We start from the raw sequence: 16,681 nt of genomic DNA on the forward strand, positions 1-16,681 counted from the left end.
GAAATATGTTGAGTCCAGGCCACACAAGAGCCACCTCTCTAAACCTGCAGTGCCCCCTGTGCTCCTGAGGTTTCCTGCCTCGTCGCAGCTCAGCAAAAATATTCACTTCCAAATTGAATGAGACCATTTAAGTTTTGTGAGGATGAAGTTTAACCCTGGCATATACCTGCATTAACTGTTTTTCAAATTTATTAGATCATCAAAAAAAGTTATTATTTTCCTAAATTTGAAAAGATTCCCAAGGAATCACTGCTGTTGTGCCTACATCAAGCCTATGTGTTTCCCTTCATGTGTCTGAGTAGTGAGTAGAATACGGCACGCTCACCCAAGTCTTGGTGTTTCTCTGACTTATGGTCTTTACTCTCCATACCATTTTATTGGAGATTATTATTATTATTATTATTATTATTATTATTATTATTATTATTATATGAAATTATTATTATATTATATTAAAAAACAAAGTACTTTGTACAAAGTACTACCCAACATTAAAACAATAGAGTTTAACCTACTAACATATTGTTTACAAATGTCAGCATATTTTTATATTAATAGTTTGTAGGTGGTTATACTAGTAACCAGGATAATTATAGCAGCATTTTAACTTTGTAACACATTAACCTTCAAATGTTTCAATGTTTTTAACATTTAACCCTTTATAAACCTTTAACCTTTTAACCTTTACACGCTAAATTGTTACACATTTTTTTTAAATCAATGAAAACAAAACCTTGTAATATCTTTAATATCTTATGATAATCATGATTGTAGTATGTTTAACAAACTTTGTCAAGCTTTGATGGTGACCACTGTCTGCGATTTGCACTTCAACAAAAGAAAAAATCTTCAGAATATCAAGTCCCTAATTTTATTACACAATATTGCAATTTTTCCTAATGTTACAACCAAAATATTATTATTATTATTACTATTATTATTATTATTATTGGCTCATCTACAGTTGGCTCATCTACAGTTTTAACTATGAAAACATATACAACACTTATAGCATAATTGACACAATGAAAAGAAATATAACAGCACTGGGCATATATATATATATATATATATATATATATATATATATATCTACCTACAGGATCTACATGTACAGGTACATCCATGTTTCTATAAAGACACTTTATTACAACTATGTCTATTATTAAATGAAGAATCGTCATTGTTATATTAAATACCTTATACTGTGTGTTATATATGAAACTAAGGTATGAACTTACTGGAGTATAAATTCATACTCTCATGCATATGCATTTGAGAGAGTGAATTCAGTAAATTTTTTCCTTTGTTACTCAAGAAATGATTACATATTCAATTTGGTGTACTATTGGCAATTAGACTGGTAATTGCATCAGTTCATTTAGTTTGTCTCTCAAAATATCCAACATATGATTTATGAATGGAAAATGTTCTATTCACATGTACAAAACATCCAGAAATTTAATGATGTTGAGGAATTGCTTGTGCCTTTCCTCCACTTAATTTAACCATTAATTCAAATATTACAGAAGTACTTTACATTCACATTAATGTAAGGTTCTCATTTACTGAATAGTAACACAATGGTTTAGCTCATGATACATTATTTACTTTATTTAATTTAATCTGAAGACCAGGCCATAAATGGTTTGTACTTTTTCTTTTTGTAAAAACAAATTAATAAAATCAACATACCTGCAGAGGTGTTTTTCTTCTTCTGACTCAATTTTATCAGCTTGCCTAGAACCGGTAGAGAAAGAGCTTGACAAAATGTATAGTACGACTGAAGGCCAATGGCCATTTTGCTCACAATAACCAACTCTTTCTTTCTCCTCTCATTTTTGCCACACCAAACCACCATTCATTTCTCAATAGCTTTTCAAGAAGAACAGTGGTGGTATTGTCAGCTGTCCCCCGCACTTTGCCTCCCACCCAAATGAGCTACACTGGTAACACACAAGCAATTATTTCCATGCAAACATGCTCAGGCTGCAACACAATTGAATTACTATCCTTTTTTTTTTTTTACATAATTTTTTTCGTCATATCCTCACAGTATGTACCCCTGCTTAACAATTGGGTATTTATTAGAGTTTTACTGCCCATATACAGATAATACCAATAGTAAAAGGGAATCATTCTATTTATGACATAGACTGAAGCAAATGGCCTTCGGGCACGCCCAGTCTCCAGCATAAAAAGCAAAGAGATGGAATCACTTTGTACCCCTGTGTCTTCAACTCATTAATGTTTTTGTACAACAGAAATAAATGCTCTCTTGGATTAGACCTATTGTGATCATTTTGATAGAGCTGAACCAATAATCATTTATACAAACCTAACAGTAACAACATGTTATTTGTAATACATATGCAATGTTTTACATGTAATATCCAGTTCTTTCTGGATGATCTGGTAAGAGGACTAAAAATTCAGGAGACTAAGAACCAGGTATAATCAAAGAGGTTATACAAAGAGAAAAAGACAGCCTAGACACACCATAGTCCAAACCAGGGCCGGAGACATTTTCAGCCTGGGAGACTAAAGCTAAAGACCAGCCCACCCCCTACCCCCATCCAACTCCCTCCCACCGTGGTGGAATCTGGATAAATGAAGTGACAGATCTTATCTTACTATCTTGTTATATTTATTTTTGAAATGTTTCTATAACAAAAAAAATGAATAATGTAAATATGGCCATTAATTTGAATAACAAAAATACTGAGTTTTCTGCTAAAAAGAGTTGAACTGTTATAAAAAATAAAATGATGGTTTGCATTCAAACAAAAATGAAGTATTGTAGTAAGAAATATACTTTTTGCACTATTGTTTTTATACCCACATCAATTTAATAAATAAAATAAAATAAATAAAATTTCTTCTTCCAAACATACAACTAGAACAATAAAAAAAAAAATCAAATTCGAATGCCTGTTTAACCTCATCTGCACTTGTGCTCTTTATATTTTGGCAGGGAGAAATACAGGGTGGAACCAATTACTTTAATTGGTTTTGAGAGCTCAGGTCAAAGGTCAATAATTAATAAATAAATAAACTAGAATGTTGCATTTCCAGAAGAAAATGTGTGTTATTGCGAAAAGCAAAGTGCTATGTTGCTTAAACTATTGCAATACATTGTCAAATAATATATACAAGCTACAATCACAGTTAAAAAAAGTTGAAGGTAGTTTATGTGGCTGTAGAGTAAAAATTGAAGCTGTAGGAACAGTTTAAAGACGATGCATCCTTAAAAAACTCTTCTCTCACTCTAGCTCACGACACACACACACAGTAGTGGTCTGAAGTCCATGAAAAATACATTTAAAAATGAATATAAAATAAACTATAATACTTATCAGCATGAAAATAATAGCACACTTAAGCACAACATGAGCAACATTTTAGCACTGGAAGCATGTTTTTAGCTTATATATATATATATATAATGTATTATATATATATATAAGTTGAGAATATATATATATATATATATATATATATATATATATATATATATATATATATATATATATATATATATATACACACACACACACACACACACACATATATATATATATATACACTCTAGCAAGTAAGCTCAACTGCAGCTTGTAACGTTATTGAGATCAGTGGTACTAACATTTTACATGCACAGTACCTACCTCCTAGCTTCTGTAAATTATAGTTACAGTTAAAATATGAAGTCTAAATGAACTAGTGTGTGCACCATGCTTAAATGTCCGTACGAAAACCAGGAAGTGTAGCTAAAGTTAAAGGTGGTTTGTGGTTATAAGAGTTAGAATTCAAGCTGTAGGACCAGTTTAAAGATGATATGACCTTAAAAAAGAAAAACCTCTAGCTGACGTCACAGCTAGCCATATGGAAACCAGGAATTCAATTAAATTAAATTCAATTTTATTTGTACAGTGCTTTTAACAAAGAGCATTGTCTCAAAGCAGCTTTACATAAGAAACAACATAAGAAAACAACAAACATATAAACAGACAAACAGTCCTAACTGTTATCCCAAGTGAGCAAGCCTGAGTTGACTGAGGCGACTCTGGCAAGGAAAAACTTCCTTAGATGGTATGAGGAAGAAACCTTGAGAGGACCCAGACTCAAAAGGGAACCCATCCTCATTTGGGTGACAGCGGAGAGTGTGATTATATTGTGCATTTATGTGTAGTCAATTGTGTGATGCCGATACAGCATGTGTAGAATGTTATGTAAATTAATAAGGAGGTTGATGTCATCCACATAAGGTTGACAGTGTTGCTTTGAATACCCCAATCCTCACAAAGAAAAACCTGGCTGGAGCTGGTCCATCTCCGGATGCCACTGGAGCCGGCACAGTCTCTGTATGCCTCGGGATGGGTAGAAGAAGGGAAACAATGGAACAGAATTAGCGTAGCTGCTGTTCATAATATTAGCAGCACTAGATGATAATGTGCATTTAATCGGATGTACTGGAGCATAAGGTTATGGGATGTGTTAAATGTATGCCAGGCTAAAGAGATAAGTCTACGTTTAAACTGAGAGACTGTGTATGAGCCCCGAACACTGTCAGGAAGGCCATTCCAAAGTTTAGGAGCTAAATACGAAAATGCTCTACCCCCTTTTGTGGACTTTGATATTCTGGGAACTACCAGAAGTCCAGAGTTTTGTGATCTTAAAGAGGGTGGTGGATTGTAACGTGTTAGAAGACTGGCTAGATACGTGGGAGCTAAACCATTTAGAGCCTTGAAGTAGTGCTAATTTATAGTCAATTCTAAGTTTAACAGGTAGCCAGTGCAGGGATGATAATATTGGGGTTATATGATCATATTTTCTTAATCTGGTAAGAACTCTGGCGGCTGCATTCTGGACTAACTGTAGCTTGTTTATTGAAGATGCGGGACAACCACCTAGCAATGCATTACAATAGTCCAGTCTGGAGGTCATGAATGCATGAACTAACTTTTCTGCATCAGATACAGATAAAATGTTCCTAAGCTTGGCAATATTTCTAAGATGGAAGAAGGCTGTTTTTGTAATATTGGAAATATGATTTTCAAAGGACAAGTTGCTGTCTAATATTATGCCCAGGTCTTTCACTGTTGAGCTAGTAGTAATGGTACATCCTTCTAAATGCAAGCTGAATTGCGAGAGCTTCTGTGTACTGGTTTTTGGACCAATAAGTAATATCTCTGTCTTATCAGAATTTAGTAATAGAAAATTATTGGTCATCCAATCGTTAATATCTTTAACACACTCAATTAATCTAGACAAATTAGATATTTCATCTGGTTTTGATGAGATATACAGTATAACTGGGTGTCATCGGCATAACAATGGAAACTAATCCCATGCCTTCTAATGATGTTACCCAATGGAAGCATGTATACCGAGAAAAGCAGAGGTCCTAAAACTGATCCTTGTGGGACCCCATATTTCACTGGCACTACACTGGACAGTTCTCCATTTAAATCTACAAAGTGGTATCGATCAGACAGGTAGGATCTAAACCATTTTAATGCCTGTCCCTGCATACCTATGTGATTTTGTAAGCGATCTACGAGAATGTTATGATCTATAGTGTCGAATGCAGCAATAAGATCAAGCAGGACTAAAATAGGGAGATGCAGCCTTGGTCCGAAGCTAAAAGCAAGTCATTTGTGATTTTAACTAGTGCAGTTTCTGTACTATGATGGGGCCTGAAACCTGACTGAAATTCTTCAAGGATATTGTTTTCCTGTAGGAAGGAGCATAATTGAGCTGACACCACTTTTTCTAGTATTTTTTATATAAACGGAAGGTTTGAAATAGGTCTGTAATTTTATATTTCATTAGGGTCTAGTTTCGGTTTCTTAAGAAGAGGCTTAATAACTGCTAAATTGAGAGATTTTGGGACATGACCTAGATATAACGAGGAGTTAATAATATTGAGAAGAGGCTCTCCAGCTGCATGTATCACTTCTTTCAGCAATCTAGTTGGAAGTAAAGTCCGTGAAAAATGCATTTAAAAATTAATATAAAATAAACTATAATATTAATCAGCATGAAAAGTAATAGTACACTTACGCACAACATGAGCAACATTTTATTGTTGGAACCATTTTTCTAGCTATTACCTTTTAAAACTAGTAGCGAGTCCAGTAACCGTAATAATAATAATAATAATAATAATAATAATAATAATAATAATAATAATAATAATAAATAGTGACGATAACACGAGTGTGATTGCGTAACTAATAATAAATAGCCTTTATTTGTCACCTACACAATACTGCACAGTGAAGTTCTTGGGGTCAGAGCCCAATTAATGATATGTAATTATCAAGTAATTATCAAAAAAGTCAAAGGTTAATGACTGATAAGTGTTTAATGATTACCATATATTGGTCATATAATCACCAAACTTAAAAAGATGTGGAAGGCTAAAGTGTTTACTTTAATTTTTTTTAGGTTTTGACAGCCACACACACACACACACACACACACACCAACTCCAGAAGTAAAATCACCCACTCAAATTTAAACCATTAGAGTCTCTAAAAACAATTAGCATTTTAAGCACACACACACACACACAGGCACACATACACATGCACACACAGAAACACACACACACACACACACACACACACACACACACACACACACACAGACAGACACACACACACACATACACACACGGACTCCGGAAGTAAAAACCCCCACTCATCTTTAAACATGGTGGCCAACAGAGTGGCCAAGTGCCTTGCTGGCTAAAATGGTGTGGAGGGCTAACGTCTTTACTTAATTTGGTTTTGACAGCCCCCCCACACACTCACAGACACACACAGACCCACACACACACAGACCCCAGAAGAAACCCCCCCCCACTCATCTTTAAACATGGTGGCCAACAGAGTGGCCAACAAAGTGCTACATTTGAATAGCCCCATACACAGACACACGCATGCACACACACACACACACACACCAACTTCAGAAGGAAACCACCCACTCAAACCATTAGAGTCTCTGATAGCAATTAGCATTTTAAGGACACACACACACACACACAAAATAAAAAAAATATATAAATCAACTTATCAATTAAATATCACTTATCAATGTAACCGTTTTTTAGTTCTTTAAGAAAAATTTTAAGCATTAAATTTGAATTATACCAGTTCAATGAGAATCTAGATTCACTGATACTAATTATCATGCTAGTTTCTGAGTTATGTTTTTTTCAACTACCTTTAATAAAATGGACATGGACAAGGATTTTGTCACATGTATGTAATAACATATTTTTCCCTGTTTGTTTTATGTATTGTTGTATGTACATTTAAAAAAACAACACAGTTTTTATGCTGATGGTATCCTAAGTCTGTGACCTATTGAACTAGGAACTATGTTACAGAAGCTCATTAAGGGTGAGTAAAGATGATTGATACCATGATCTCTAATCTCTATTTAGTGGAAAAGATATCGCTATTTCATGTCCACTCATTCTGGAGAGGTGGAAAAACCTCCTGACACAAATGCACACATAATGCCTCTTCCCGTTCAGCGGAAGGAACTCTCACCTGAAGTCTAGACTTCTGGGTTTATTTAAACACGCTCATGCCATCATAGCCTTGTATTTCTGATTCTATTTTGCCTTTGTGTATGTAGGAAACTACAGACTGCCTCAACCCAGATTCCACTCCACAGTACACATCTGAAGGAGCTCATTTCCAAAAAGGCTTACATATCATATAGAAATAGTTTATTGGTATAGTATTTTTAAAGCAGCCTTACCAAACATTTAGAATACTTAATCCAACCAATTATTAGTATGGGAGCGGCAGCTACATCAAGGTCCAGCATTGAACAAAGAGTATACGTGACCATGATTACCATTTAGTATTGCCCGACCATTTGGGTAATAACACCTATAACAATATCTATCCAAGTTGTATGTGACTGTGATTACCATTTAAGGACATCTGGCTAGACGACAGAATCACCCGGCCATTTGGGGGATAGTCAGTTCTTACAATAATTTACATTTAAAGTGAAACTTATTTAAATTACACAGGGGAAACACTGTATAAAATGTTTGAGCAGGATTTGTCCTGTGTTCTTTTTGAATCCGATGAACCCAAAGTACTTTATGAATTTTGTCACTGTGACGCTGCAATAAATTTCTTCATTAAGATCTTTGACGCCTTCATCGTTTTATTTTTCTTACACGTATGACCTGTTCTCGCTTATTAGATTTCCGCTGTTTTGGATTTGCTCTTTTTGATTAGACTGCCTTGCTGACCTGATTTTCCTGCCTGTTTACCTGCTTTTGTCTGATGATTTGGGTACTTCTGTTTGGATTACTAAAGTGGTTTTATTTCTGTACAAGTGATTAACGGATATTATCCTTCACTGAAGCTTGGGTACTTAAGTATTTAACTACTTAACTTATAATTTGACAGTACTATGTTTGTTTCAATGGATCCATTATCTCTACACCCTCTTCTGGTTCCTCTATCTTCCTCATCACTGGGAATTCCCCTGCATACAATGTTAGCTTACTATTTACTAGGAATGGATACAAGAACATGTTAGTGAACACAGAACCAGGAATATAGTAAAGGTAATACAAATAATTAGTACATCATTGTGGTAGCATATCACTCTAGCCTGGACTTTTCAACATTTTCCTGCATCAGTATCCCCTCTACCTGTCTCATGAGATCAGTTACATCAGTGAGATTCCCTTTGTTTGGAATATAAGTGCAACAGGTCTCAATAAACATGACATGCATGTCCCTTTTGTTTATGATGTCTAAGCTAGTATTGTCAGAGTTACAGCCTGCACTTTGCACATACTGTACATTGTCTTTAATCATTACATATGATATTCTCTCTCTCTCTCTCTCTCTCTCTCTCTCTCTCTCACACACACACCCACACACACACACAAATTTTTATATTTCTATAAAGGTCCTTTGAGACAATGTCCATTGTTAAAAGTGCCAAAATTGAATTTGAATAGAGAGGCTTGTTGGAGGTCAGAGGAGAGGTTACTAGCACCTCACACTGTGCCTGTTCTCTGAGTCTCTGTGTGCTCAAGTACCACATTCAGAGACCTTCCAGATGCTTTGGCTGAGATGCATCCAAGGGTTTCAGTCGATAGCAAGAATTGCATGGTCCTTGATCCCTTGGCTCAGCCCGCTTTCTCCTGTGTACCTTTCACTTAGACCCAGTCATTCACAAAGAACCTGTGAAACTTGAGAACCTGCCCAAGCCAGATAGATAGATAGACAGATAGATAGATAGATAGATAGATAGATAGATAGATACTTTATTAAAGTATCTATCTATCTATCTATCTATCTATCTATCTATCTAAAATATTTACATTCCTGGCGCTAATTTTCTGTGCAGCACAAATGCTTAAAGTAGATCATTTTTATGCATCCAAAACTGTATTAAAGCAGGGTAGGAAGTAATGATCTGTAATCCTTACTTCTGTAACCCAAATGTATGGGACAATAGATAGTAAGACAATAGATACAATACTTATTTGGTACACAGGATGCAAGATTGTCACAATCTGACAAACATAAAAAAGTAACTTTGAAATAAAGAACATTTTTCATTGTCTTCCATCTATCCATTCAATCCTATCTCTCCATGTATCCTAGCTATCCTCCTCATCTGTCCTCTGATATTAAAACGACCGAGTTATGATACTGAGTCTAACATTAAACTAGCATCTAGAGTCTGCTTGTCATTCATTGCTGACAGAAAATGCGCGGTTTAAAGTGAACTCGTTTTCATGGTAAGAATGTTCTAATCTACATTAAATATTTAGCTAGTTAACAGTCTAAAGTTACCGAGCAACAATACTGTATGTTAACATTAGCCCAGTTAACGTTAGGCTAACATCAACGGGTGTAGACAGAAAATATGATTATCCTGACCTGAGCTAATTTACTGAATCAACCAACTCACATCTCCTTTCTTTCTTTTCATCCATGATGACATTAAAGTCATCTGTTGCTGCTTCTGGCGTTTTATCGCTGACTGTGCCAATACTGTGATACCTGTTCATTACACCTTTTAGTGAGCTAGTTTTAGAGTGTGCACTTACGGACGCGGATGTGCGTATCGACACAGGCAGACTCTCTGTGTCCTGCTCAGTCCTGCTCCTCCGTGGCGATGACGTTATGCGGTTAAAATATCATAACAAACCAATTTAAAGGGGGGGGGGGATATAGATAACACTGAATATTGCACATTTCTTCTGTATAAATACTAATAGAGTTTTGCTATTCAATCGCTGCCTCTGCATGATATTTTGGCAAAACGCTTCCCTCATCAGCAGCAGCACAGCTCAGGCTTCTTCTCTGAGTGAACCCGAATATTCTAAATGTTAGCATTTTAACATAACATTGCAGATGAAACAGCAATGAAAGTGACAATTGTGGGCTGCCAATGTTGGAAAACCAATGTTTTCCAAGATACCTATTCAATTTCCCACAAAATAGGCCATGTTGTTTGTTATAAGCCAACCCCCTTTGCAGCTTTATCTACAGCAGCATTACCTTTTGTTTTAAAATCAGGTTCAGTCCAGTGAGCACCACATTTCACAGTTGCTAACTGCAAAAGTATCATAGATGGCTGATAATAATACTTGAATTTCATTCTGATTTGCTATAAGCTTGTTTTCAACCATGTGGAATATGTGTGGGATACATTGTAAGTTCACACAGAATTGCTGTAGAATTTCCCCTTGCCAATCTACATGCAGCTGCTGCTATTTTCTGTGATCTGTGATGAAGATGGTTGAAGACATTGTACAGATATGACCACTTCAATCCTATTGATATATCTGGAGCAACCACTGCATATCTTTCATTGCAATCCAGAAATAAAGAGCTGTCTACAAATTCAAATTCAAATTTTATTGGTCACACACATAATCGTACACAGTATAATATGCAGTGAAATGCTTACACGACTGTTATGACCCTAGGAAAAGGAATAAGGACAGAACAAAGACAAGATAAAAAATATAAAAATAAAATACAAAAAATACGAAATATAAAAAATAAGAATACGAATTATACTAAAATATGAAATATAAAAATATAAAAACAAGTTCACAGTGGCAAAAAAAAGAACACTTAATCATTTTTGAACAGTGGGTTTCAAGACAAGACAGGTTAAAATTTGTCAGTGGTTACAATGCAGTCATGTGAGGCATTATATGTTCAGCAGGGTTGGTAGAAACTTTCCAGTCTATTGGTAGCTAAGGTGTTTTCAACAGTAATTCATAGCCTGTCTACCTGGCATTGGTAATTACAAATGATGGTTTTCCACTTCTGCAATGCATAAAGGTTTAAACATACCATATTCTGGCCATTTGACCATCACCCATTTAGTTTACAGAAATATTTTCTACAGCTTCTCCTATTTTTCTCCTACTACCTGTCCAGATGGTATCCACTGGTCGAACTAACAAGTATTTTGAAATCCAGATTTCAGCTATAAGTGGGAAGGATTGTTGTGCACTAGGATGAGTTAATTCACTGTCCTTGTCCACTATGTTAACCCAATTCATATTTGCTGCTGATATCCAAGCAGAAAGGGGTTATCTGACCCTAACTCCATCCCACACTGTGCTAAAAATTTTGTGCTGATTAGGCACCCCTGCCTATGGACAGTGAAGCCATTTTACAGTGCCAACTGCTCACTGTTGTCTTCTAATGGTATCAGTTTGTTGCTTATCCTCCAGAAGTCACTGTGTTGCAATCCAGTATGTTCTGTGCAGACTACTTTGTCACAATCCTCTAGATTTTAGCCGATTTTGGCTGGTTCGGCAAATTTGTCCTAGGGAATTCTTCCTATCTCACATAAGTTCAAGGATAAGCAAGGAAACCAGACTTCTTAAAATCAGCAAGAATTTTATCAAGGTTCCTTCAAAGGTTAAACCTAATTAATAAAGGAGATCAATCTTGAGACTGAGTATTGAATAGCTGCTAATAGCGCATGATCCTATAAACCCCAAAGAAGGACACTCCCTCCCTTTTTGCATCAAATTTAGATGTTTATGTGCCATATTTAGACACCACATTGACTTTTCTAAAGTACACAAAATAATGAACAAACCTGTTGGACTAAGGAAGCAACTGGGCTCCACTCACTGTTTGACTCCTTGATTACTCCCATGTCAACTATAGTTTTTATTTAATCTCCAACAACAAACACTTGTGTTTGACTAAATGATAGGGTGGCTGCATACAACCACACCATGAGGAGTCTAAATGTGTTTTTTTATGTCATGCATGTGACTAGGAAGAAGTAAAAACACTGAGATGGTAAGAGATGATCACCAATGAGCATCCTGCAACCTAGGGGCAAAGATATGTTACACTAGGACTGTGAGGGCTTCTTGTACCCAGTAGGCAAAAGCTTTGCTTGGTGACTGGTCTACCTCTTTACAACTGTGGCCCCCAAAGAACACAAAGACTTGAGAGGCCATACAGCACAGGCCAGAGTGGTGGTCATTTCCCCAAAGGGCCTGAGCCATGCACAGCATGTGTAGCCTTTTCATAGGGCAGATGACATAAGATAACCAGCTGACTGGACTCCACAGGCACCTACAGAATATAACCTGATATAGGGTGCAACAATAGCTTTAACCCTGAGTGAGTGCAGAGTTAGCTTTGGAGTCCAAAACATAGCCTTTAGAGTCAGAGGCGAGAGACAGGGGAATTCTCATCTCATGCTCTGCTTTCTGCAAGCCCTGTGATCAAAGCCAATGTGTTGCTCTTGCTGATGCAGGGCCCAAGCCATGGGGAGTAGGTTTGTCTGTGTGAGCGGAGCTTCTTAAGAGAAAAAACTATCAACAAACAACGCAAAGAGGCACTTACCTGTTTTTTTGTAGTTGAATGTAGGTACTCTAACCTTTCCTACACGTTCTTTTCCTGCGGCTTGAGTAGCCATCTGCCGATGTGGTACCTCAGGTGCAATGTTTGTTTAGGAATTCCCATCTGGCTTAAGAGGAGCTCTTTTGCAGTATTATGGAAGGTGGACTTCCAGAGTAGGACCACCTCAGGTGGCGTAGTCTATCACTAGTATCTTCTCATGTCCCTATACTTATGTGTTCAAATGGGACGGTGATTATTGGAAGTGGGATTAGAGGTGCCAGAGCTGGTTTCTGCAAAGCCGTACACTGGTACTGGGGGCATTGCTGGCAGAAGGTCCGGATCTTTGCATCTATTGTGGTCCAGAGGAACCAGTCTTTCAGCTTGTCTGCAGTATTCCAGAGAACGTCGTCAGGCACATCTTAGTTGGATCTTCTGTTCACAGGCTGTCTGCAAAGAGGAAAAGCACAGATTAACCATATGCGTTAAGCCAGCTAAAAGCCCCCATCTCTCTCCGCCACATGTTCTGCTCCTCGTCAGGCTTTTTCCTCTTCTAGTGGAGGGTGAGTGAAGACAGTGGTAATTTCATATATCTATAGGTAGTTCATGTGGGGCCATTTTTGTGCAAAGGTCTTAGATTCAGCATAACTGATAAAAGAACTAAAACCAAAAATACATATTTAAAAATAGGGCTGAAAGGCTGTACATATAATAAATGCTGTAAAGTATAATAAACTGTCAGAGGTTGTAAGGGATGAATCAGGAGAGTCGGGTTGCTGTGCCCACACAGACCGAGGCTTTATTGAACATAAAACAAGAAAACAAACTGAAAAGGCGTTTAAAGCCTAGAAACTAGCAACTGCAGGAGAAACTAAGGACAACTAGTGAAAGAGCATAATCACGAACGTGCACTCTGAAAATAGTCTTCAATACTCGCCACCGTCTCTGACGAGTATGGCCTTTAAATAGTCTATGGGCAATTGTCAGCAGGTGCGCCGGCGGCGCTCAGGTGATTGGTGTGTGGTGACATCACAGAGTCCTGCAGATCCGTGACATAAACACACAATATAAAATAAAAATGCAATTAAATAAAATATACAATAAGATGTAAACTTAGTAAGAATATTGCACATTAAGCAGTTCTGTATAGGCAGATGGTAAGTAGTGTGAGTAAGGAAAAAACTATGGTATAACAAAAATGTGTACATATAAACAGCTTATGAAGCAGCAAGTAAATGTAGCAGCAAGTCTCTATATATGACAGGGAACGTGTGAACTTGCAGATATGAGGTTGACATATTCTTTCCTTTCTGTCCTCTGTAAGACTTGGAAAAGGGGACTACATTTGAGTAGATCTCAGTCTACTCAGTAGATCTCAATCTGTCGCCCCTGTCTGTCTATGTTCTTGGTGAAGGGTTCAATCAGTTTCCACTGTGTTCTGTCTATACTAAGCATTTTGCCATTGTTTGTTTAACCTGGTTCTTGACTCCCCTTCACTGTTTTTGATCTTGTCTGGTCCCTGATATCCTGTTTGTAGATTGGCATGCCATATGACCTTGAAGTTGCATTGCTGTCCCTAAAAAATTAATACTAGTACTAGTAGTAGTAGTACTACTACTACTACTACAATTAGGGCCCAAGCACTAGTAGTGTTTTCATTAGGATAATTAGGGCCAAAGCACTAGTAGTGCGGGGCCTCCTGGTGGTCCAGTAGCAGGATCCCGCCATCTCATTGCCGCGGCCCGGGTTCGATTCCCGGGCAGGGCGCCACCCCAGCCGCTGAAGAGTTGACTCTCAGTTCCAGTCCCAAGCCTGGATAAAAATGGGAGGGTTGCGACAGGAAGGGCATCCGGCATAAAACCTGTGCCAAATCACCCAGGTCGATTGACCTGCTACAAAAACAGTGGACCCTGCAAGTGTGCGGGATAAACGCTAAGGGGGAAAAAAAAAAGCACTAGTAGTGCGGAGGGCCCTCTTGTTCTTCTAAGGATTATTATTAGGGCCCAAGCACTAGTAGTGCAGAGGGCCCTATTGTTCTTCTAAGAATTGTTATTCTTTTTTTTTTCAAACATCCGGGCCCTTTTGGGGGTCTTAACATGCTCAAAAACTCATGAAAATCAGCAGACAGGTTGGAGTCTGTGGCCATTAGGAGGCCACTGTGGCTCGGCCCTGGGCATGACACACACCCATCACAGCGCCCCCTGGAAAATCTTGCTGCACAGCTGATACACATGTATAACAACTTTCGCATTGCATGTCATTGAGTCTAATCCACAGGAGGTCAGTTATTTTGAGTTGTTTGCAAAACGCACCCAATGGAATTCCACTCATATCTTAAAAGTGGAAAGTCCTAAAGTTTCAAAACATTTTACATAGAAAGAATGACTGATTTTAAGTAAGTTTGCTTAGTTTCATGATTTTGTGATGCTCAAAAGGCTCACATCAAATTTTTACATTTCTCAGTCCATTAACTAGACATGGTTTTAACCTGACTCCTGCAGTACTAAACTATGTCCACTAGATGAAGCTCTTTCCCCTTTATTTATTTTTTTAACTATGGCTTCATGTTCACAATTTATATATACAGTCAGCCAAAAAATGTATATACACTTAAGGAAAAGAAAAATAGTATGATGTATATTATATTAGATTAATATTAATATATTATCATATTATTATCATAATATCATTATACATATAAATATATAATGCATCGCAATAAATTTTGTAATAAAATATTTATACAAATTCTTCTTTTCTGGGTGACTCTCTCTTTCTCTCTCTCTCTCTCTCTCTCTCTCTCTCTCTCTCTCTGTCTCACAAAAGTGAGTATACCCCTCACATTTCATTAAAGACATTATTGTCTAAATAACTGGCAATGAATCTAGCACGGCCTTAATCCTCCTGGGCATGGAATTCACCAGAGCTGCACATGTTGTTGCTGGGATCCTCTTCCACGCCTCCATAATGATATCATGGAGCTGCTGGATGTTAGACACATGGCGCTTCTCCACCTTCCACAGATCAAAGGTGCTCAATAGGGTTCTTGTGCTCAAGTAGGTCTGGAGACATACTTCCTTCTGGGATGATGGCCATGCAAACCAACTTGTTGCAGTGTGTGGTGTATGGTATGAGCACTGAAAAGCTGATCCCCCTGCTTCTGCAACTTCTAAAGCAATGCTGGCAGGACTTATGCATCTTTTCAAAGCCAGCTTCTGCACCTGACACACAGCACGAGGACTCGACTTCTTTGATCGACCCTTTCGAGGCCTGTTCCGAGTGGAATCTCATCTTGGAAAACCTCTATATAACCCTGGCCACTGTACTGTAACTCAATTTTAGGGTGTTACCAAACTTCTTGTAGCTTAACCTGTCTTTGTGGAGAGTAACAATTCTAATTCTTAAATCCTCTGAGAGTTCTTTAAAATGAGGTGCCATGTTGATCATCCAATGGTCAGTATGAGTGAAATGTACTCAAAGCACCAAATATTAAATGCTCTCATATAAGATACACACATTTGTATGGTCCTATCAAGCTGACAAACACCTGAACATGACGAATAGGACATGTGACTTTGCATGGTTAAATGATGTACAGCTGTTATCAGTTAGGGTGTACTCAATTTTGTTGCCAGCTATTTAGACAATAATGTCTGTATGTTGAGTTATTTTCATAGGACAGTAAATCTATACTGCTATACAAGCTGCATGTTGACTACTCTAAAATATATCAAATATATAAAATGTAAAAGTTTCAGTTCTATAGTATTGTCCTTTGAGAAGATATACTA

At 37.2% G+C, this 16,681-nt stretch overlaps 1 protein-coding gene across 3 annotated transcripts in view; it reads right to left on the reverse strand.

The window, feature by feature from the left end:
- Positions 1 to 1,899, reverse strand: part of cdh19 (cadherin 19, type 2) — a 45,041-nt gene extending 43,142 nt beyond the window's left edge. For 2 of the 3 annotated variants that reach the window (XM_058376821.1, XM_058376822.1), the window contains exon 1: positions 1,696 to 1,897. The gene's annotated coding sequence lies outside the window, so the exon portion shown is untranslated. Of the gene's footprint in view, positions 1 to 1,695 lie in introns of all 3 variants that reach the window. The other variant, XM_058376823.1, reaches the window with a different exon arrangement.
- Positions 1,900 to 16,681: the final 14,782 nt, after the last annotated feature.

This window comes from Hemibagrus wyckioides, linkage group LG23 (assembly GCF_019097595.1).
Source record: "Hemibagrus wyckioides isolate EC202008001 linkage group LG23, SWU_Hwy_1.0, whole genome shotgun sequence".
In the NCBI taxonomy this organism is placed as follows: Eukaryota; Metazoa; Chordata; class Actinopteri; order Siluriformes; family Bagridae; genus Hemibagrus; species Hemibagrus wyckioides.